General features: G+C 45.4%; 1 protein-coding gene and 1 long non-coding RNA gene across 2 annotated transcripts in view; one reads left to right on the top strand and one right to left on the bottom strand.

Annotated features, from left to right (window-relative positions):
- LOC146802085 (lysosomal proton-coupled steroid conjugate and bile acid symporter SLC46A3-like) overlaps nt 1-19,576 on the bottom strand; it is a 181,739-nt gene extending 162,163 nt beyond the window's left edge. The window contains exon 1 of the mRNA XM_085621649.1: nt 19,433-19,576. The gene's annotated coding sequence lies outside the window, so the exon portion shown is untranslated. The remainder of the gene's footprint in view (nt 1-19,432) is intronic.
- Nucleotides 1-24,816, top strand: part of LOC146802084 (uncharacterized) — a 284,070-nt gene that overhangs the window by 132,530 nt on the left and 126,724 nt on the right. Inside the window, exon 3 of the long non-coding RNA XR_014967695.1 lies at nt 22,229-22,384. This is a non-coding gene — a long non-coding RNA (uncharacterized LOC146802084). The remainder of the gene's footprint in view (nt 1-22,228; nt 22,385-24,816) is intronic.

The following is a 24,816-nucleotide window of genomic DNA, read 5'->3' as shown; positions in this document are numbered from 1 at the left end:
CAGCACTAGGTGCTGAGAAAGATTACAGACCAGAGATGGAGAAAATCATGATGAGTTTCATAAACTGCAGACTTCTAAAATGAGCCATATATTTCTGTTATAACTTGTGTTCTCGCCCAATATATCCAATTATTTCTTTTTATCCACGTGGGTATACTATACGCCAGCAACCACTCTCACAATATTTCAGTAAGGATTTAAAAACGGGATTTTGAGCAAAATTTCCTAAAACTAACAACTGAATATTAATGTCAAGGTTCTCGGTCAGCTTTTCTGTTCTGTAACATTATACACGTCATCAACAATTCAGAACAACGCCTGATACCATGAGAGGGCTTTCTGCACTTATTGCGATTAAGCAGCACATTTTGGGAATATATGGGAGTGATTGACAGGATGCACGTTTTTGAAATTCTATCTCTGTCTGCACACAGCTTTGAGCACTATGTGAATCGATTTAAAAATAAACTTTACATAGGATCAAAAAAACCTGTGAAATATTGTAGCAGGGCATTTGTCAGACAGCAAATAAAAATATATTAAATCTCGAATTTTTAGCTAGTATAAAAGGGTTTCTTGTAAGTCCTCGAAAAAGAAGTGATCGCCTAGCATTATCAAAAGGGAAACCTCATGACTTCCTAATGATCAGGATGCTGGGCACTCAGCCTGAGACACAAAATGTGGCGCTAAATCTTATTTGACACTCTGGGATGGCTTGATGGCGAAATCAAGTCATACCTACTGGCATGTGGTGTTAATGTTGACATTAGATACAGTATTACACAGTCATTAGAGACGTTTTAACGCATGGGCAAAGTGGGCAATTGCCCAGGGCCCCCACCCTCCAAGTCGCTCGCTCTGAAAGTGAACTTTCTCTCTATTTGACCTCTGGCTATTGTATTTCTCTTTCTCACTAAACCTCTCTTCCTCTGTCTGCCACTGCTCCACTCAGTCTTTCTACTCTGTGTCTTCTTAACTATGTTTGGGGTCCCGGGCAAGACATATTTCAATTGTTGGTGACCCTGTTATAGTTTGGCATATCATTTAGTATTGTTTGATATCGCAGAGGTAATGAATTATCAAGAAATGATCAGTACAATAGATTTTTTTTCCATATTGCCCTCAAAATACGTATTGCCCGACCCCCCAAAGACATTAAGATTACAATTCTGTCATTAATATCCCAATAAAGATTTACTGCCGACAGAGATTATAATTTTGATCAAGGAGATCTGTTCTTTCTCAGGGCATTGTTTTAGGGTGCTTCTAAAAGTTAAAGAACAATAACCTTGAGAGATAAAGGTCCAGTGGCGGCTCGCAGAGGTAACGCTGTGGGGCGGTGAAGCGGGGCTGGGTGAGGGGGTAGTGTAGTCCGACATACGGTGGCAGATATTTATTTATTTATTTACTTTCACCATTGCCGTCGTATGTCGGACTCCACTCCAAGGGCATCATTTACAAGCCCATTGCGCTGGGGATGCGTCACATTTTTTGATGCACTGGAGGTGCAATGGGCCTGCCTATATTTACAAGGCCACATAAAGTCACCCTGCGTGACCTTTCGTGGCCTTGCAAATATGGGCACTTTTCACGCATTGTTCTGAGTGACAGGGGAATTCCATGGGTGTTGCTTAGGATGCTCCCACGCAACATCCATTGAACCTGAGACATTCCCAGATTTACAAAGTTTTGTAAAGCTATGAATGTGTCAGAATCCCATGCTTCCCCATGGAAGGAGTAGGAGTAGCGCAACCAGGAGGAATACTATTTTGTTTCTCTTCGTTTTTTAGGTCGTACATCAGCATGTATGCGCTGTGTGCAAGAAATTTTATGTTCACTATATGGACTGTAATCCCACCTGCTGCTTACCATTGGTTGATTCCAGCATTGACCTTCCTTACAGCCTGCTAATTGGTTCACAACCTGATACATCACTTCTGTTTTGTTGCTCAGGAGCACCGCTAAACTGCAGAATAATTTCTATTAGTGGGCATCCGCTTTTATCAGGTACTGTTTCTTCTATCTCCCTCCCATTCCCCTTGCCCTCCATTTTTCATTTATTTTTAGGTCTCGCCTGAGCCAGCGCATGAACTGCCCGGCGAGACATTTAGTGTGTGGGCTTTTAAAAGTCCGACCACACGCTTTTGGCTGGCATAGAGCGTGCAGTTACGCGCACAATGATGAGCAGAGGCGCCATCTGGCTTTCCTCTCTCGTCATGGTGCCCGCACATCCCACACCACTCGCCAGCCTGCTTTTTGCCATTTGCCGTCGCGCGCGCACTCCTCAATTAACTTTCACGCATGTCTAGGACCCCACTCTGCTCCTCACTCCTTTTGGCTTCAGTCTGCCAGCCCCGCCTCCCTCGGCATCCTTCCTCCCAATCTCTTGCTCCCCCCTTCCTCTCACCTCACTGTACCCTTTCTCTCCCCAGCCCCTCCTCTCTGCCCACACTCCTCTCGGCTCTACTTCCTACGCTCGAGGGGCGCCGAGGCTTCCATCTCCCCCTTTCCACACCCCACTTCCCCCGCCCCTTTCCTTCTGTGTTCTCCCTGCCCCTACTCACTCCTCGGTGTCTGTCACTCCCTAATGCCCCGGTGCTCTCTATTTCCTATTTGTCCTCCTCACGGTTCCCCCGCCTCTCCCACGCTTCATGCCTCTCCCCTCCCCGGTTTCTGTAGTGCTGTGTATCACTGCCTTTCCACTGGTCTCTCACCGTGTATTTTTCACCCTTGGCCTCTTCCCTCCAACACTTTTTCAGACGTGTGGTTAACCCAAAGTGTTAAGCAGTTTACAAGTATCTTCTTGTTAGTGTATAATCGCACTCTAAAAGCAGTCAACTGCACATTATTTTAATTTTACAGAACAGCGAATCTATTTGTACATCTCATTAGGTATTTCAAAACCACCTCCTCAGCATAGGTTATATTATGATTCACAAAATGTGACAACCTCGGAGAGGCACTGTACGCTTTTGACCTTTTTTCTGTTTTGCGTGACATTTCCAAATGTTTCAGTGCTCTTTCGCCTTATGGAAAGTTGCCAATAGGATTTAAATAAAGAGGATTATAAAAAAGGAACACTGATAACTGCCGTCACATGCAAATTCTACAGACTCATCCGTAATTGACTGTCAGTGATGAAAAAGAATGCCAAACGTACATTTATTTTATCTTTGTGAATGTTACAAGCATGGCACTTTTGTTACTTCGGTTAGGTTTAAGAGTGAAGTTTGTGTAACACACCCATGAAAGCTCAACTTTATTAAATAGCCCTTCAACATCGGTGAGGATTGTTATCATTCCGTGCCACAGTCTGTCAAACCGGAGTCCTACTTCTATTTCCTCAGCTGGACCCCCTTTGAGGTTTGCAAATCCGGTCACCAATCTAGGATGCATTTTGAGAGCAAATTAACCATGTCTCACCTCAGATGCAAAGCAAAGGTCTGCCCAGGGCAGCCCCCTCCCCCCACCACTTTCTGACCCTGGGGGAAACTCAAACTGCAACCTTCTCTCTTTCATATTGGGGCCTTGTCACATTTCCGGTGAACGATGGCTGCGTTACGAGTATCGATTCATTTGGAATCTAAATTATATGATACAGTTTTGAATTAAATTTAGTGGAACGCTACACAGGAGGGCAATAAAGCACCAGCCTATTACTTGCCAGCAGCGAGGCGGCAGCTGGGGGGCGGAAGCCGAGCATCGGCTCTGGAGACGCAACTCCAAATATCACTCACCTCAGCCCTTCAACGTCACCAGCTAATTTTAGACGCAACATAAAAACAAGCATTGGCATAGCCAATAGGTCTCGCCTTTGGGACCTTATAAGTGTTTAGTTATCCAGCACAATATCCTTGGTGCAACAAATCAACTGTTGCATGGCTAAACACTTATAAGGTCCCAAAGGCGAGACCTATTGGCTATGCTAATGCTTGTTTGACTCTGGCCTCTGTCTGAGTATCTGCCAGGGCCTGCCTGTGCGTGGTAAACCTAGGATGGAGGGTCAAAGGTTGCTATGCGTTTTCAGCAACCAATTAGGAAGCAACTTCATACGTTGCTTTTGGTTTGCACTTCCAGGAAGGCGCTTCAAAGACCACAATGGTGACGAAATACAATAAAGATGACTTTTAGAGGAAGTACTAGCAGTGTGGCTTATTGAACCTTTTTTTATTAGCGTTTTACGGGCCTGACATCAACAGGATAACCCCGCGGGTGATAGTGCGCTTTACAAATACAGAAAGGACTACAGAAATATATAATAAACTAGAAACAGACACAGCAGCTAACAACACTCCCAAGGTCGGTGAATCAGGTGAGAGGAGAGTGTCTAAAACGAATGACCTTGTGCAAAGAGGTTCTTTGTGGCAGGTGCACTCATAGACAGAAGGTTCAACTCTAATGCTGGCGAACAGGGTACATTTTGTTATCCCACATTAAAAAAGCTGAGTAATGTTTAGATAACATCAGTTTCGAACATGAAATGCAATAAATATTTTCCACGGCTATGCCTTTGTTTGCATACGCCGAATAAATGTATATAATATTTGCATCTGACTAACACGAGATAGGAAACCACAGACTCACTCAGACCTACCTAGCTCTGAGTTTCCTACACCACCATACATTCTACTTAGCCTTTGGACTTGTGTTTGTTCTTACATTACTACCCAACTCGGTACTGAAGAGAGAAAAGAAGTTCATAGAGACCCAGGAGAGGGGTCCAATGGGGGAGTTGCTGTACAACAGATGGCGGTCAATCTTGCAAATGACTCATTATCCCCCCCCCCCCTTTTCCAAGTTTTTGTAAGATGCCAAATACAACACCGAAGTGCCAGATTACAGTCTTGTTGAAGGTTTGTTTCTTTTAGTTTCAATACAGTCATATGGGCATTTTGACACTGCACTGTAACTGTTCAGCAGAAAAAATAAATAAAGGGAAGCGCTACTGGCTTACCGCTTCAGAGTACTGGACAACCCTTTGATGTCCATTGCACTACATTCACAGTGTGGTGGATGCTACCGGGTTGTCCACTGTACTGGGGGGGGGGGGGGGAATGATTGTGGTAAAAACATAAGAAACATTTTCTTTTCCAAAAACAAACTTGGGATTGCAAGGGAAACGCTTCCTATTGGACATGGCCCTTGTTAGCCGATTTCCGTAAACGGTTTTGCTTTTTCCTCCTGGATTTTGTGGTCTCTCTTTTCATGGCCTTAGGACTCTGGGCACTTTCCCACTGTAATGCAGTGAAATCACGCATGGCCTTCCTACACATGCTAGGAAGTGGTACTTATCTGAGTGGTTTAGGTATAGAGCCTGTGAGTGTCCTGTAAAAAGGTACACCACATACCCATGGATGGTGTGCACCGGCTAATTGTGGGACGCAGAACTGATTGTGCCACCCACCAGAATAGCCTTTAAACATGTATCAAGCCTGCCATTGCAGACCTGTGTGTGCATAGTTACACTTATTCTCAGGATGGCATTTCTAAATCATTATCCAATGCGGGGTGGGCCGTTCACTACCACAAGAGCACCCCTAGGGTAAGCCCTGGGGGTGGGGCAAGTGGTACGGAGAAGGCAGGGCAGGTTTCATGTATGTTCCTTGCCCAGGTGGTGAATGATCACCCCTTCCCCCCATGTGGGTTTCCCCTACCTAGGATGTCTACTCTTCCCATGGGTCGACACGGGGGTTGCTATATTAATTTTAAACTACAGTTTTAGTTTACAGCAGGGAGTAGCCTCATGGTGGTCTTGGCGAATTCCCTTTTCATGGCCTTAGGACTCTGGGCGTTTTCCCACTGTAATGCAATGCGAAAGCACACGCTCCCTTCCTGCACATGCTAGAAGTGGTGCTTACCCGATTGGTTTAGGTGCAGTACCTGGGAGTATCCTGCAAAGAGGTATACAACATACCCAGGGAAGGTATTGCACTGGCCACTCATGGGCTGTCACACTGATTGTGCCACCCACAAGAAGAGCCACCCACAAGAAGAGCCTTTCAAACATGTCTGAGGCCTACCATTGCAGGCCTGTCTGTGCGCATTTGCACTTATGCGCAGGTTGGCCTTTCTAAACCACTGACCAATGCGGAGGGTGCTTTTCACCAACACAAGAGCACCCCTGGGGTGAGTCCTGAGGGGTAGAGCAAGTGACAGGAGAAAAGCGTGGCAGGTAAACATGTGTATCCTACCCCAGTAGTGAAGGATCCCCATGTGCACTCTCACTACCTATGAGGTTTACTCTCCCCATAGGTTAACATGGGGGAATGGCTGAGATTACTTTATTCTACAGTGGTGGCTTACAGTGGAGCAGTCTCATGTTGTTTACCATCATTAGATTCACAATGACAAATCCTCTGTTGTGGTAAAGGTGGATTTGTCATCTATAGCTTAGAAATGCTACTTCTAGAAAGTGTGCATTTCTTTGTGCTGAACTCTTATGCGTGCCCTTTCATTTGACTCCAGTCCACACTGGAGGCCGGGGGAGCACATCTTTGCATTCCCGAGAGACAGCCATAAACATTGGGCATGCAACTGGAATAACAGACCTCTGACATTTGAAGACTTGGCTGGATGTAAAGTGCTCTCCAAGGGCTTGTTGGCTTGCCCCCTGTTCTTTGTGGCGGTCTCAGGGAGAGCAAGGACCTCCCATGAGGGACCTACATTATTTACGTGTTTCATCTGGGAAAGGGTGCCCTCTCAAGCACCTACTTTGTCCGCTGGATCCTGACTGCAGCGCAGTGGGAGTGTGGAACTCAGTACTGTGCTTGGAGACCGAATTGCCTTGTGCCCATATCTAAGGAGTGTGGCCCCTGCATCCTGGAGCCCCAGCATGCACAAGCATCTCAGTGGTGGTGAGCGGATACATTCACCAGTTGCGGGACTGAACTTGGGCCCGCTTCATTGTCCATGCCGCATCGCTCACGTGCGAAAAGCCGACTGCAAGCTCATTGTGTGGGGTGTCCGATTCACAGGTTGCGACCCTCGAAGGCCACATTCGTAGTAGTGCCTCATTCTACTTCGTGCAATACTACTGAACTTGCGACTGTGTGTTTGTGGGACCGGATTGTCTGGTGAACTTGTATCATCACGCACCAGATGTTGTGCCTCATTTCCAGGGTGGTACAGAGAACCCAACTCGTGATTCACTGCGAGTGGATAGTCTGGTGCGACTCGGATCAATGTGCACTAGACGCTGTGCATCACTTCCTGTGGGGACAGCTTCACCCCCAATTCACTGAGTGAATCATCATTCCCTCAAAGCAGCGAATAAACTGCTCTCTCCTCCCCCAGCCAGACGACTTTGTGTTGCCAGGTAGTATTGGGCCTTGTGGATGAAAGTAATTGACTAGGCTGAGGAACACTTTTGAGAGCGATCAGAAGCGGGTTGAGAGACCACATGAACCCCCCCACCCCCTGTGCTTCACAGAACTAGGCTGGTGTCGGAAGGCGAATTGAGAGACCTCTTGATTGAACTGGGACAGTATCTAGCCGTTCCTGCTCCGCATAAAGTGGATGAACTTTCCAAGTGGTGGCCAACAACCACCCCTTTGTTAAGTGCTAGGTTACCCTGATAGTTACTCCAGCCTTCTCCCCTGGGCCCTTAACTCCGTGGGATTCCAGCCTTTAACCGGTATAGTACGGAAGAGTTTTTTTTACTCTAGCGTGTGGACCTACAGCACCCTCATCTGCAAGGCAAGTTAGAAAAAAATGGATTTGTTTGGGCTCAGTTTTGAGACATTGCTGGTACACCAGTTGTAAATCATGCATTTTCTCATATTTCGGTGAGGGGAAATATTAAAATGTATGGGAAACTCTGCATGTGTGATCCATTCATGTTGCAGGCACTAGACCCAGCCACACTAGTGGGGTACTGTTTTTTTTGTTTTGTAATCGAGAGAAATGTGGGAATGCTAGGTGGTAGGAATTTCTGCAACCCTGCAGATTCCAGAACCTTTCCTCACAGCAATGAGAGGAAAATGTGTGATTTTAGCCAAAGTTTTGAAATTTGAAGGGCATTGTGGGTAAAAACAACTTTGTAGAATCCACACAAGTCACTCTGGATTCACATGGATATCAAGTTTTCAGAAATGAATGGGGTTTGGTCAGTTTCCCCAGGTGGCGGCTTAGCCCAAGCCCAAATTGCCCTTTCACTGCATGCAGCAAATGCGAGCATGGAAGTTGCATTTCTTCGTTTTATATAAAACTAAAAGAATGTCAGATAAAACTCATTTGTTAAAAAGCATTTGCAATGCAATAGGTCTCGCATTTACGCGAGTTTGAGCCTTTGGCATTGTAAATGACAATGCCTTTTATTTATATTTTGGTTTATACAACATAAATAAAAGGCATTGTCATTTACAATGCCAATAGCTTAAACTCGCGTAAATGCGAGACCTATTGCATTGCAAATGCTTGTTAACAAATGAGTTTTATCTGACATTCTTTTAGTTTTATATAAAACGAAGAAATGCAACATCCATGCTCGCATTTGCTGCATGCAGTGAAAGATTAGTGGAAATTTATGACTGGAATACCAAACGGCAGATAGGCAAACACACACACCAATCATTCAGGAATCACATCAGCGGCACCATTATATTACCACAGCCCTTTTGTAGCACTCATATATTTTCATAGGAATTAAATATATTTGTAGAATCCTAATAAATCACAGCTAGTGCGATTGTGATCTATGGGAAAGAAATGCCGGCTTTAAACCTTGGACTCGTGTCCCTGAAGAGAGGTAGCTGCGCGGCGATGGAAGGAAGTTTAATTGTATGATTAAGGTGGGCTGAGAGCCCCCGACTACCCACAGCTGCGAGCATTAACCCTCTGTCTGCATGGTACTCACCCACTCCCCAACCTGCTGACAAGCAAAACGAAACCTAAGAGCAATTGCTTAATGTGTAACCCACACTTTTATAAATATAAAAAAGCGGGTGCCGTGCTCCAACAAAGCATGGCGCCCGTGCATTAAAATAGTTATGTGCAGGAAAAAGCAAATACAGGAACGCGGGTGCCATGATCAAAAATAAAGCGTGTTGCCCGTGTTTTAAATATGAAAGCGGGTGCAAATTATGCTTATATACAACACAGAGTGCCAACAAAGCTGACGACTATGGAACTGGCGAGCAAGGTCGATTTAACATTATGATCCTGGGCAAATCACTTATTCTCCTCTTTAAAGAAGAAAAACAACGAATGTGAACTTGTGTAATGTAACTGGTGCTCATGTAAAGCACTGATACTTTCGGGTCGGCTTGAATTAGCGCTATTAAAAAAATGCCAAAATAGGAAAAATAGTACCTCAATCCCAGATCGAGAGGCGGGGTGACTGTAGAAACATAAGACATAAAAGCGCCGAGACACGGCAAAAGTGAAAGCAGGGGTGCGCGCTGCATTTGAAGTAGTTAAAGTGATCGGAGATGCGATCAAGGGAGCAGAAAGGAAACTGATTAGAAGGGAGGGGGTAGTGTGAAAACAGCGGGGAGAGAAGGGAGGGTGTAATAAAAAACAAAGGAGCCAAAGCTATAGAGAAGGGAGGGGGGAGTGGGAGCAGCTGTGCACGTGCATGTGATCGTGCACTCAAGGTTTAGGCCAGCCAAAACTGTGGGTAGCACTTTGAAAATCCCACATATAAAATGTCTCTTCGAGCCTTTGGCTCAGCGAGACCTAAAAAGGGTACATTTTCACGACAAAAATCTGATGCCTTCATGTTGTGTGCTGGCTCACCCACACAAGTTGGGTACCGTTTTTATCAGTGGAAGTGTAGGAATATGGAGTAGAATAACATTTGTTATTTATTACCAGTTAGATCGCTCTACATTTTTGACTTCCACATGTTAGCCAGTGTGCAAGAAAGTACACAGTTTGCAAACTGCCAAATGAATCACATGATGGTATTCAGAGGTTTACAAATAACCACTGTTCTCAAACTCCGGATCTTGTGTACATTTAAGAAATACATAGATTAACTTTATATCCATTTTTAATTTATAAGATTTTACCACATGAATTGCTGCATGGTAAGTACACAAATAAAAATCACTATAAGCTGCAGCTCAATTGTTGGCGATGGGTATTGTATGTTTTTGAATAATCAACAAACACTGAATATCTCTGCAACCAAAATGGTCTGGTGGATGTAGAGGTATGTTACTTTTGAAAATCATTCATCTGGAGAACAAAATTACTGATTAAACTGGTCCAACTTTTTTCTAGTTTTCAGAAATGTATAGTTTTCCGGATTCATACATGGAGTTTCACACCCGTTTCCACCACAACTATGTTAAACAATCAAAGAAATACAAAAATCGACCAAGAGTTAAAAAAAATAAAAATAAAAGGATGATGAAAAACATGGCTACAAAATAGACTTTTTACAACTCTGTTCAGGAAAGCTGTGAAAATTATGATCTTGGCACAGCAAGACTTTTGTTGATGCCATTTTTAGAAAAAGCAAAATATGATTTCTTGCAAAGCACTTTTTTCAGCAAAAACCAAAATATTGCAATATTTTGGCTCTCGTTGCCTACTAGGGAATCCACAAACCCTGGTTACCTTTAGAACTCCAAGGTATGGGAAAAGGGATTCACATTTGAAGACCTAAGCGCCCCAAACATCAAACGAAGGGCTCAGCACTGGGGGTGTAACAGCCCTGAGCAGCTAAGGGGGTAAAGAAGGGCCTACTAAATGTAGCATGATTAATAGACACCAACAACCAGTTCAAAAGCGCAACTGGATTTCACTGAACTTTTCTCCATCACAGCCAGGTAGATGTTTGAACGCTAGCCCAGACACAGCTAGACATTGGTGCCCTGCACTCTGCTGTTCCACACAGCAGGTTAATAGCCCAGGGCCTCCGGGGCTACCCCGGTCTTGCTGCTACGTGGTGCCCGGGGCCACCACCACCCTTGTAAAGGACTCCAGATGACCTTCTGCCCCAACGGAATCCCAGCAGTGGCCACAGTGAGGTAAGGAGCAGGTCATCAAAGACAGGCTGTGCGCGGCTGCTATATTTAGGCTTTCATTAAAAAAAAATTATAATCACAACATTGTCCCCATTTTACAGCTGTATGTAGAATCCTCTTCCCTTTCCCATGATGCTGAACCCCCTCCTCTCCAGCCCCCACAGCATGGTGTTTACCTTTGTATATTGAATTACCCACTGTCCATGCCACAAGGTTTATTTTCCATATTTAGATCCTTGTAGGGCAAATGCAATTAAGGGGCGGTGGTTAAAAGTGTAATTTCCCATATGTATGAAGTTTGGCTTTTCATATAAGCAACAACCTTTAGTTGAGAAGGGGAATTAGCCCCTTCTACACCCAAATCTTGCATTATTTGGATGAGGTGGATTGGGAACCTTGCCAGCGCCTCACTTCTGATTCACAGGATATGTTCACATGACCTCTTTCTTTTGTAAAACCTGCTTTTGGGTTTTGGTGCAAGAGTCTTTGAGGAATGTGCCCCGAGATCCTGTATGCTATTGGGCTCCATTTATGAGCTGCCAGCTTTACTGCAGGCCCCAGGCTTACATCTGAAGCACATGGCCCAGAGGGCTGTGGGAGGGTTAAAGAGACTCGTCCTTTCTGCATTATGCATTTCATGGGCACTTGGATTTAGCGTCATCCTTTGTATGGAAGATTAATGGGCATCAGTTGGCAACTCCTTTAGAATGTAACACAATATATGTATAATTCAAAGGATGAGCTCACCGACTGCCACACCGTCCCTCACAATTGCTCAAAAATCAGTTTTAATCTTCCTTAAAGTTTGATTTTTGTCCAAGGACAAATGCTGGAGAGATGACCTTGGTGCACAAGAAGCACAAACTCCAGCTTTACTGGCAACAATTCTTATTTTGTTTGCTCTGCATGTTGCTTGGAGCACCTTACTCAGCTCTAGAGCAGGAAGTCTGCAGGAGCCTGGAAGGGAGAGGATCAGGCATGGTACTGGAGACTCTGTTTCCTGCACATAGTACAGTACATGGCACCGACTCATGTTGCAGAACGGGTTTGGTTTGGTTCTCAATTGTTCTTCCCTGGCTCCATGCCTTTGTGTAGAGAGATGCTTTTCATGGCAAGTAGCACTGGTGCTTGCTCCACAGCAGTGCTCACAATACAGGCACAATGAAGTGTGAGATCTCTGCACCTGGCTATTATTAACCCTTCTGAAGCAGCAATTGGGGACAAACAAAAGGTAAGCCTGGCCTCCAAACGTCATCACCTTGAACAAAATAACTAAAGCCTCACCCTTCAAGCCTACCCATTACCAAACAGCAGTGCTCAGGATTAACTAATCAGCAGACAAAGTTCCTGGAATTGCTAAACGTAGCCTTGTATAGATTCCCCTGACTTTGTTGTTGGGGTTTCCACCTTCCAACCACAGCACTATAGAAAATACAATCCCACTGTCTGGGGAAGCTATCCTCCACCCCCATTTTATGTTGTGCTACAACCAAGGGCATCCAAAATGGATCCCGCTTCGCTTGTGTTAATACTGGATGCCAAACTGTACGGGTCATCATCAGAAGGTACCTGTTGGACTTGGCCCTTCTGGCAGGTTCACCCCTGAACTTTTTGCTTTTATTGGTGACCTGGTGGTAGTGATTTTTGGTTTCTGCGCACTTTCCCTGTGTCCCAGAGTAAAGTGCGTGCGCCCTCTGAGTGCATGTGGTGAGATAGGCCTGCCCTCCCATAGGAATGCATGGGGAATGTATGTGTCCCTGGTAGTTCCTGATGCGTGGGGTGTGCAGGCTCGAGTTTGGTATGTGCGGACTCGTGTGATCGAATGCTTCGCAGTGATATATAATGCGTGATTATGTCATGTGCGGAAGTGCCACTTCTAGGAGTTGGCATATTAGTGTAAAGTGTGTCTGGTGTGTGATTGGCTGGAGCTGGCTGGTGAGCCTGGCTCCAGGAGTCTGGTTGGGTCTGCCCCAGTGGTGAGTGTGAGATTAGCATGCTGATGGCTGGGGAGGAGTGCACCTTGGACCTGAATAGGGCAGGGCTTTCCCAACACAATGCTGGCTCCGCCCCCTGTGGTGCGACTGATGACCCTAGCCCTGCCAGTGAATAGAGTGAGGGGCTGAGCACATCAAGGGTGCTCCCCAACCAGCTGTGACTGGTTTTTCCCCTCACCCTGAACCCAGAACAAAGGGAAAAGGTGTATAAAAATGGGGCTGCGTCCCCATAGAGTTGTTCTCTGCCAGGATCCTGCCTGAGGGGGCTGCTGCTGTTGCTGGGCCAGAGGACCGCCACTTGGACTACCTCCCTGCCTGGAGGCCCAGTGAGCTGGCTCTGGGCCCAGCCTTGCCCCCTGCCTACCTTCCTAAAAACTTTGCCAGGACTTTGTGGCTGGACTTGCTCCAAGCGCCTGGAAGCGCTTTTATTTCACTTATAGCGCTAGGAGCGCTCTATTTGTGGCCCCAGCAGCGTTGAGCTGCAATATTTAGCGAGGGAACCCCGGCGTGGGATTCCCCGCTTTTCTGCCGTGTTCTAAAGTGGGTGTTCCCGCATTGTGGCGCTTGGTGGCGGGTGCCTACCCCGCGTTTATGTGCTTTTGAGCGGGAGCCCACCCCGCATTTCGGTGCGCTTGCGGGTGCCTATCCCGCTTATTTAATTATTTTCCTACGGCGGGTGCCCACCCCGCCGTATATTGCTTATGACGAGGGAGCCTACCCCTCTGACTGCCGAAGTTTAGAGTCACCGCCGCGGCCGGGTAGAGCCGGAAGCCAGGCGGCTGCGGGGGAGACGTGGGCGGGGCTTGGCCCAGCCCAGGAAGTCCCGGCTCCGAGAAAGACCGCGAAGTCATAGGAGGTCCCTGTGCCCGGATCCCCGGCGACGAAGGAAGTCCCGCAGCCCCAGAGAAGCCAGGCGGGAGCCTACCCCGCTCTGGCAGACGCCCCACATGCCGCCAGCAAAGGGAGCGAGGCAACGCGACGTGGCTGCCCGACCTCGGTGACAGCCGGCGCCAGAGACCAGGACCGAGCGGAAGACAGTGCGGGAGTCCCAGGTGAGTGGGACTCCTCGTGGTGGCTGACTCTGCCCCTGTTCTCCGGTGGGGGCAGTGGTAGTTGTAGAGTGCTACCGCGCTCTAACGTACGAGGGCATTAGCCCGGCCCAGAGCCCTGTAAGGCTCCCCTGTTCGGCGCCCCCATTTGTTCTAGAGCCCGAGTGAGGCTCCACCTGCGGGGGCATTTCTGTTGTGCCGGAGCAAGGCACCAGGGCATTCCAAGTGTCGGGCGGCCCCAGAAGGCAGCGGTCCGCCCCAACGTTGATGGGACCAATAATTCTTCTAGAGCTGGTACGCTCCAACTACGGGTGCATTACTCTCTTGAGTCCCTGCGCAGGACTCTAACATTTTGGGCGACATCCTTGTTCTCGAGCCCACGAGGCTCCACGGGGGCATACTAGTTCAGAGCCCAGCGAGGCTCCAACGTAGGCCATAATTGTTCTAAGGGCCCAGAGGTGCCCAGGCCTCGGTCCCTACAGCTGCCCAGCACTTAGTGGGCAGCTGCCACGTTTAGGTTGTGCCCCTGTGCGCATTGGCCTGCGCAGTTTGCGCAGTCTTGCCCTGACTCTGCTGGACACAGGGTGTCCTAGCCCCGACAAGGCCAGTTGGCCTAGGGACTGCCACAGATAGTGGTTAATGTGAGTTTTGCGCTGTTGTTTCTACCCTGTACCTCTGAATGTGTGTTTATGCGTCATGTGCCTTGTTTTACACCGCTGAATGTATTTTATGCATCATGTGTTTTCCTTCCCTACACCTCTGAATGTGATGCATCATGTGTAATGTGCGTTTACCCCTAGAGGTATTGTGATACTTAGGTGGTTGTTTTCTCCTAGTACAGGTGGTGCTAGTGAGGTCCTGGTTCCCTGCGCGATATTTTACTAAGGTGGTTAGGGTTGCGTAGGTGGTACTTACCTGTTACCAGTAGTTACTGGTTGTTCGCTACATGTTCTATTTTTAGTGCTACAGTGATTGTATGTGCTATGGTCTAAAGTATTATTCCTATGTTCTAAGTGCTACATTCTAAGAGTGCTAATTCCTGACAGTGGTCCATGCAGCCCTGTCCCCTGTACATATAATCCCTTGTAAATTCTGCCCGTCCCTGTTGGCACATTGTAAAATGTGTGTTCTTATCTAATGTGTTTTGGTAATACAAAGGCTATTTTTATATAATACCTTGTGTGGAGTTTCTTTTGTGGTGAGCCTTGGGTGTTGTTGCTGGGTGCGCGCGCAAACGCTTTACACATCGCCTCCGAGATAAGCCTGACTGCTCGTGCCAAGCTACCAAGGGGGTGAGCAGGGGTTATCTTTGGCGTGTAACTCCCCAGCCCTGACTAGAGTGGTGGTTTCTGCCTGGCTTTGGCGCAAGCCCTAGCCAACCAGAAATCCCATTTCTAACAAAACCCAAGCCAGAATTTGTAAAATCTCATTTTGTTGTTTGTGCTATTTATCCTGTATACTGTCTCTCATTGCTCTGACCATTAGTTACTGCAGCCTTTAAACACAGCCTAATCCTCTTGATATTGCCCTGTATATGCCTCACGCCATTACTTTATGCGTCCATCCCTTGAGCTGATCAGCTGTTCTTGCTGAAGCAGTGGCCTAGTGGTAGCCTTTCAGGAGACACTGATCACCTGATTCTAGTGCTTAACAAAAGAGCTTAACCTGTTTTGTCATCAAAATTGAACTGGACTTAAAACTTCCAATTGTTGACTTTTCTTGTTTTCCTCCCGAATGAACCTCTCCTTACTTTTTATCCTCTGCAAGCCTACTCTCTCTCAGCACAGCCTCCTACTCTAAGTCACATGCATGTTTGCCTTATCCCCTATTAGTTTATTTCTGCAAGTTTCCCACACCTCATTTCAAACTATCACAACCTTTCTTTTAAAAGACGTACCCATGAAATCTAACAATACCTAATCACCTTTAACTCATCTATTAATACCATCAACCATTTGCATGAATTTACGTACTCTCCTCCCACTGTTTCAATTTACCACATGAAAACTGGAGTAAATGCATGGTAAGGATCCTTAAGAGCACATGACTAATTACAATACCCAACGATAACCACAGTGAAAGTCTAGCCCTGGGATCGAGAGAAGCGTGCTGCCTTGTGTAAAGTGCTTCAATGCCTCGTCATTGGTAGTAAGGCTTACATAGATTCAATTTTAATACAATATATAACCCTCCTGGTCCACACTAATACTAATACCATAATAGTCAGTCAGGCAGTCCACTGTAGATCATATAGGAGGCATAATTCCCTTAGGCTGCTTCACACTTTTACACTCATGTAAGACAAAAACTGCTACAGGTCATGTCTGTCACCCAGTGCTGTACCAGCCCACAGCAATAAACCACCCATCAGCAACTGAACAAGCATGGAGTATCTGAAAAGGTCTGCCACATGCTGTTGGCCAACGGAGGGCTTTAATTTAGTCCACCACTGCAGGTCCCACCAAGCTACAAACGATGACTGCTTCTTAATATCCCACAATGACACTCAAATGTGGGATTATAATAACCAAGTACATCCTACAATTACTCTCTGCGACCTATGCCTGTTGAGGAGCATAAACTTTGAACAAAATATCTCTGAAATGACAACCAGCTAAGTGGAGATGATCATAAGAGATACCATAAAGGGAACTACAGAGCAGCTCATAGATTCCAGCTTACTGAAATCATAAACTCACCTCACTCACACACTTCATCCACCACACTGCTAAGCACTGTCTCCCATCCTCACATACAATGAGAACAAATGTCCTGCAGGGGCCGAGTTACAGGCTAAAATGTTTGGCCATTGCCCGTCACGGTCCCCTCGCTCTGACTCCAAACTCAATTATTCCCTGCTTCCAACGTACCCGCTGCCATGCTCAAGCCTTTGTTTATTTGACTGCAAAACTTTAGAATGCCTTGCCTCGCTCCCTGAAAGGAACTTCCCATCATCTTCACTTTAGAAAAGCATTGGAGATTAAACAGTTTGAGTAACTCTCTATCGCGTGTTGATATTTAGAATTAGGTATCAGTGGCAGGGCGCCCTTTGAGGAAACAGACACAGTCTGTAAACTGTGTACCATAACAAACTGTGTAACATGACTTCCCAACAGGATCAACACAAAGTCAACACCCTTCCAACCACTCATGCTACAAGATGTAGTTTACAGCCCAGGTGGGCAGGCGCTTCAGCACCTTACACAGGGGTATCAAGCACACTGTAAATGTTGCAAAACAATGTTCAAAAACACATATGTTATGTTATCCATTATTGTCATTTGAAACTATTTGTGACTGCTATGCAGTGGCTTTAGTGGGCAGGATCTATTGGGAACGACATTCCCAATCTTTTTTATTTTTTCAAAAGCAGTTCCCCTACTTTTTGTTAAGAAAAAAAATTGTTTCAGGACAGTTAATGCCAACCTTGATTTCCCTCAGGTTGAAAGGAAAGGGCCTGTATTGTGAAGCCAAGGGAGAGACAGACAATGAAAGAAGAAACAAGCTTTCTTGTCATAGTGCCTGGCCTGCTGACCAAAAAAAAAAAGGAAATGTGTTCAAATTATTAAATATCAAATCCAAAGGTTTCCTGGGAACCAGTGAATGAAATTAACTGCTGGAGACCTTATACATAAACACTTTTAGAGACAGAATATTTACATATCCAATACATATGCAAGATTCGTCTTGTTTCTATACTGATGTTAACATGTCAGAAGAAAACTAAAGTTTTGTCTGTATGTATTGGATATGTAAATATTTTGTCTGTCTCTAAAAGTGTTTATGTATAAAGTCTCCAGCAGTTAATTTCATACACTGTCCGTCAACTGTCTAAACTAGAAAATTAGTGCACATTAATAAGAAATATTTTCTTTAAAATAATGAGTAACAGCATGTTGAATTGTGCTGCATGCTGTGCTGGATAATAAATGGACGGTTTCTAAGTTATGGCTGGTGATGCGCCCTTCCTCTGTATTTTGTGTAATGGATCCCTTGACTAGCAATCCTTAGCAAAGTCCACCCCTCTATGCTGAATATCCTGGGACCCTGCAGCACTGTAAAGATGCATGTGACTATTTCCAATTGCGCCAACCAGGACTCAGTTCTCTAACTGTCTGTTTACAAACGCAACAGCTTCAGTGATTGCATTAACCAATCGAGCTTTCATACGGCAAGAAACCTTTGATTCCCATACTACTGCGTTCTTCTTTTTCTGCACTTCAAGTGCAGTGCTCAGATGAAACTTCCATTATGTGTTTGCGACCCTCGCTTTGTTAAATGGCTACTTTGAAGCTGTAGATCCACAGGGTCGTTGAAGGGGGCGCTGTGTGTTATTTAACTGTATTTGTTGAAAGAGGCCAGGGGGTGCAGATGCTGTATGTTTGCATTAAAGAGTTTAGGGAAGAGCTACTTCGTTCTACTACAGTCACGCACACGTAACCGCTTTCTCTGTAGCAGCAGGTGTAATAGAAAACTGCAGCACACAATAGGGGGGGGGAGCAGATTTTGAGAAGGAAAAACACCGGGGCAGGCCAGACATAAAAGTAGGACTAAAACTTTTAGCTTCTTACTTTTGTCTGTCCTGTCCCGATTTTGTGTAGCCTTGTAAATATATATATATATATATATATATATATATATATATATACACACACGTGCGCGCACACAGATAAATAGTGAATGTGTATTTATGGCACACATTTACAAGTCATGAATAAGTAACATTAGCTATAGCGCACAGCCTCTACCCTGAGCCTACACCAGATGGAGAGGCAGAATGTTGACGCAGGGCAGGGGGGCCCTGCGTCAACATTCTGCCTCCCCATCTGCTGCACCATGCTTGCAGCCCAACTCCTCCTGCGCTTCCTGGAAAAACAGAAACTATTTTACTTAAGGAGAGCATACCTTTCAATTCTCGTTTCAGTATGAACTATGAATTGACCTTTGTTCCAAAAATCGGGATATGTGTTTAAAATGAAGGAAAGGGTCGGGACAACGGGACTGTTCGGAGACATCCGGGACGTCTGGTGGTCACCCTAGCACACAGGCACAGCGAACATTCACATTTCGCCCAGTGTAAGCTCAACTCAAGAAAGTAAAAAGCTAACGATAGCGACCAGCATCTGTTCTCAACCTGCGCTGTACATGCTCGAATTCAGACAGTGCTGCACCAGCTCTCCATCCTCAAGAGGTCGATATCGTGTCGCTGGATAATGGTAAAACACCACTCACAACGCCAGTACAGACTTACGATATTATACATTTCAATAAAGAATAAACTGTCGACTAGCCGCTATCCCACCTTACGACTGATTAATAAACCTTTACTGCTCTGGTGTTAACAGGAGCAGGGCTCTCCGGTGCGCGCTCATAGTCTACACAGACATTAAATATGTCAGAAGAATAAGCCGCTTACCTGGCAATGGGGAAAAGGAGCGCACAGCCTGGTGCTCACGCACCGGGAAACTGAGGAGCCTGCAGCCTGGCATCACAGCAGCAGAGGAGATTCAATAACAGGAACTAACATGCACGCGAGGCGGGCCTAGCCCGCCCTGATTGGCATTCATTGGCGGCTGTCTGAATAAGCTGGTACGTGATAGGGGAACAGCGCAGCCTATCAAGCCCGGCTCTAGTCTGTCACCGTCTTGTCTGTCACTGCACAGACAGTCTCGTGCCCAGACACACCGCACGCAAAAGCCAATCGAGGATAAAGTTCGCGGCAAAGACAATGAAACCGGTCGAAGCCCATCTGTCACGTGCTCCACCTGGCTTGTCATTTAAATACTTTGGAGCGCATGAATGTTTTGGGCACGATTCTCTATGGGAGTGATCTGTCACTAGATATTTCGGGAGGAGCTTCTCGTTGCAATGGCTTGCTAAAATGTATTTTTAAGGACTGCACCAGCAGTTTTGCATACTAATAAATATGCTCATTTTCTCTCCTGTTTTTGTTCTCTACAGTTGGAACTGCATTTTCTGATTGGATGAGGTGGTGCCCAAGTCAGGCAGAACCTACCACTCCTGTCAGAGTTAGGTGATTACACTCATTACATAACCTGCCATTCACATTGGGTAGCTTGGCACTAAGCAGTCATGCTTATCACAGAGGCAATGTGTAAAGCATACAATTAACAGACTGAGCATCACAAAAGAGACTTACCAGTGGTGTATGTATGTGAAGATTGTATTCAACACACACCTTAATTAACACAACATGAACATCCTGTATTTCTGAGCATAAATCACACTTGGAAATAGTACTAGCAGTACTAGAACCAACAGTCTTAAAATGACATCAGTAATATACACACTTGGGAAAAATCCTATTGTACCCCTTCACCCTTATGCTGGGCGATACTGTTTTGTTTAGTTTATTAAATTAGCACAGTTATTTAAAACCATTGCAGTAAAATGTCATCATAGCGCTGTTACCACGTTAAAAGCAGAAACAAGAGGGGGCGTGGCTAGGCGCCCGTGGGAGATGGCGGCGTTCGGGTAGGAGCTCCGTCCACGCCAGAGTCTATCGGCGGTTCGTGCATCTGCTTCCAGCAATGGAGGGAAGTCCTTCATGTCGGAGCATGCCAGGCTCACTTTCAATCCTTTTCCGACGTTGAGGCACAGCTATTTTGGGTTTTACAGCCCATTTTATCTCCGGTCGCGGCTTGTCATCGGCCGCGACCGCCATTTTGTTTATTTTTGCCCGCGAACTCCTCAGCAGCACGTTTTATCGCGCATGGGATCCCTGGATGCCTCGTTTGTACTGAATTGACCCCAGCACTCCCCGAGGCACAGATGTGGCAGACCAGCACTCTAAGGTGAATTTTTTCTCTTAAATTGTGATTTTTTTCTGTCTTCTCTTTTTTCATGGATTTGACTGGAATTTTTGGCTCTCCTCATATACGGCGGCCATTTTATGACTTCAGTCTCTGATACCTATGACTCCAGTTTTTGACCTGGCATACTTTTAAGTTAATCTGCTTTCTGGATCTTTTTTAGTCGGGCATTGAGATATTAATCACCTTACGCTCCACAGGCGTGCTGATGGCGGATTGCTCCAGTAAAGTTCAAAAACGTAATTATATCAAAAATTCCAAGTTGTTCACGACATTGGCTCATTTGGAAGCTTCTCAATCTCTCCCTTCAACTGAGATGACGTCAAATATGGAAGCCTCCTCACAATCTTCGGCAAAAGCGAATTCTAAGAGGTTAAAAAAAGACCCACCTTCGCCTCCTAAGTCCTCTTCGGTCATTTCTATGGAACTACTCCTTGAAGAGATTCGGGCCCTGCGCCCTTACATGGAAGAGACTAATGCTAAACTACAGATCCTCACTGACAATTGGGCTTTGATGGATGAAAGAGTGTCGTCGGTGGAGCGAGATGTCTCCTCTCTTCAGGATTCTGCAACCAAGGTCTCTCATATGCATGCGCAGATTTCTTCTCTCCAGAAGCAGGTGGAGGACCTTAAAAATCGTAACAGACGCAATAATCTTCGTCTTTACGGCCTGGTGGAAGGTTGTGAGGGGAGTGATCCCATCAATTTCTTCAAGTCCTTTCTTCCTAAGCTTCTGCACCTGCCTGATGATATCTCACTTAATATCCAGCGTGCTCACAGGCTTGGTCGAGCGTCCTCCTCTCTTTCCGTGCCAACGAAGCCTAGAGGTGTAATAATGTATTTTCTAGAATACACAGACTTGTTGAAAGTTCTCTCAGTAGCCAGAGCCTCTCCTCGTCTTACATGGTCGGGCTCCACCTTGTTCTTTGCACAGGACTATGCCAGAACCACTGCAAATCGTTGCAAGGCCTTCTTGGACATGAGACCTGATCTTCGCTCCATTGGTGCCAGATATGGTCTTTTTCATCCCTGCCTATTTAAAGTCACTCACAATAACAAGACTACAACATATGAGGATCCTGCGCGACTTCGGAGCTTCCTGAATTCCTGTGGCCACGCTGACATGGAGCTGTCTGGTCCTTCCTCTTCTCTCCCACCATGACTTTTTCTGTAGATGCATTTTGATTCTCCAGCTTGTTATGTTTGCTGCTTTCCATATTCACAGGTTCTTCAGATTGCATGTTCTCTTGTCAAGTTTATGTTTTCTATTTTAGCCTCCGATATTGCAGTTTTGGTTCCTCAGTTGGTCCTATCCCTTGCTTGTTTTATGCCTTTTTCGTTTGTGGTTGCCTAACCTTGTTATTTTTCTCCCTCCACAGATCATTGTTTTGCGTTCTGTCCTGTTTCTCTGGTTGGACGTCTCACTCACCCCGAGTGCCCTGCCTTTCCCAGTTGGCCCTACCTCCCTCCCCTCGTCTCCACGTACGTTTTCACTTGTCCTAGTTCCTGATCGTATTCTTCCCATGCTACCCCCCGTAAGTACCCTACATCCCTTTTTTTATCGTGTTTCTCTTTGTTCTATATTTTCTTATTTTGCCTTTTCCCTTAATGCTTTCAGGTTTATTGGTGTCATTACCTTCTTCACTGCTCTTCTCCTCTTCTCTTTCCTTCTTCTTTCTTCTCCTCATCGTATATTGGCTCTCTTGGTCGTGTATCTTTCTCCTTACATATCTTATTCCCCTTTGGCCCTTACTTACCATTATCTTTGAGCTTTGCCGTATCTTCTTAACATTCTCAGTATTTTCTTGGCTTCTTTCTACTTACATGGCATCTCTGGTTCTTCTTCCACTTCTTCTTCTTTTGCTCGCGCTACATCATCTTTATTCTTACTTCATTTTCTCTTTTTCTTGTGTCCTTACTTTGTGTGAGGCTCTTTCTTGCTGTCCTATTCTCTATCTGGATCACTCTTCTATTAACCCTTAATGTCAGTCCGAATTGTTTCTTGGAATGTTAAAGGTCTTCATTCTCCTATCAACAGACAAAAAATTATCTCTCACTTAGCCAAATTAAATGTAGACATTGCCTTCTTGCAAGAAACCCATTTGTCTGATATTGAAGCTGCTAAGCTCAAAAGAGGATGGGTAGGCGCTGTGTTTTCGTCTCCTGGTGATGGTAAGAGGAATGGTGTGGCTGTATTAGTCCGCAAGTCTCTTGCTCATTTGCTCTTGGTTTCTGAGTCAGATCCTGAAGGTAGATGGTTGTATGTCAAACTTTCCTCGAAGGGCGTCCCCATTTCCCTTCTTAATATTTACGCCCCTACTGGTGGCGATCCTGTCTTTTGGCGCACAATGACCTCTCGTATTACTGAATACATTGATGATAATTTTTTCTTGGCAGGAGATTGCAATTTACCCTTTGATCCATTTTTAGACAGACACTCCAAAGCATCTTTTGTCCCTAATAAGTCTCATAAGCTCTTTGCTCAAGCGATATCCCAACACAAACTCATTGATGCTTGGCGTCTCTGTAACCCTACTTCTAAAGAGTTTACCTTTTACTCCCCGACTCATCACTCGCAATCACGTATCGATTACATCTTTCTTTCTTATCATATGTCTCAATCCCTCACCCATGCTGACATTGGCCCCATCTTATTTTCATTGACATTCTACCCAAATCCACTGGGCCAAAAAGATGGCGCTTTAATAATGCTTTACTTCTTGATCCCAAATTCACCGCCTCCTTTGTTGAATTCACCACAGAATTTTTTGCCATTATTGACTCACCCACCCTGCCCAAACACGTTATTTGGGACGCCTACAAGGCGGCAGCCAGGGGTTTCATCATTGGCTTTGTGGCTAGTAAACGTAAGAATGCTCGTAAACGCACTAGCGATCTTCTTTTTACGATTAAAAAATTAGAGCATTCTTTCTACACTTCCCATTCGCAGGAAAGTTTGACTGCTCTCATTGAAGCCAAGATGCAATTCAATAAACAATCCACCGAAGATGCTTCATTATATTTGTTGAAATCCAGTTAAAAATTTTATGGGGGTAAGAATAAAGCGGGGAAGGTTTTAGCCAATTACTTAAAAGTCAAGCAAAACAAATTGAATATTGAGTCTGTTTACGATGTTAATTCTGTTTTAAAGCATACGGATGTTGACATTTTAGAGCAATTTTCCCATTTCTATTCCACACTCTACTCTTCTGAAACGCACCCCACTGCTCATTCTCTTGCTACTTTTTTTTTCCAGCATTCGGGCACCTCCCAATTTTCCTGTTGACTTGTCTGCTCTTGAATTACCCATTTCTAGCTGTGAATTGCTTACCGCACTTCAGTCACTCAAGAAGGACAAAGCCCCTGGCCCAGACGGGTTCACAGCTGAATTTTATTTGCACTTTTCTAAATTGCTATTACCCAGGCTGCATTCCCAAATTGACTCTTTCGTAATTAGTGGCTCTTCCTCTGGTACATTCTCAGACGCTCACATCTGTGTTATACCCAAAGAAGGGAAAGATACCCAGTATTGTAAGAATTATAGACCAATTTCTTTGGTCAACATTGATTACAAATTATATGCCAAATCTCTCGCCATAAGATTGGACCCCTTTCTTCCTGAATTGTTAGGCCCTGAACAATCTGGTTTCGTTAAGGGTCGCTTCATTACAGATAACACCAGACTTTTGTTTAATGTCCTCTCCAAATCCCCACAGTTCCAGGATTCACTAGCAGCAATTGCCCTAGACGCGGAAAAAGCGTTTGATAGAGTAGAGTGGACTTTCCTTTTTTCCGCCCTCAAATGGTTTGGGTTTGGTCCAAATTTCATTTCCTTTATCTCCTTCCTTTACTCCAGTCCCAGAGCGGCGGTTTGCGCCAACGGTCTAGTCTCCTCTTTTTTCAATTTGGGTAGAGGTGTTCGTCAGGGTTGCCCTCTCTCCCCCTTCCTTTTTAATCTGGCCTTGGA

The sequence above is a fragment of the Triturus cristatus genome, chromosome 8 (genome assembly GCF_964204655.1).
Source record: "Triturus cristatus chromosome 8, aTriCri1.1, whole genome shotgun sequence".
NCBI lineage: Eukaryota > Metazoa > Chordata > Amphibia > Caudata > Salamandridae > Triturus > Triturus cristatus.
This window is presented reverse-complemented; position numbering and strand designations above follow the sequence as displayed.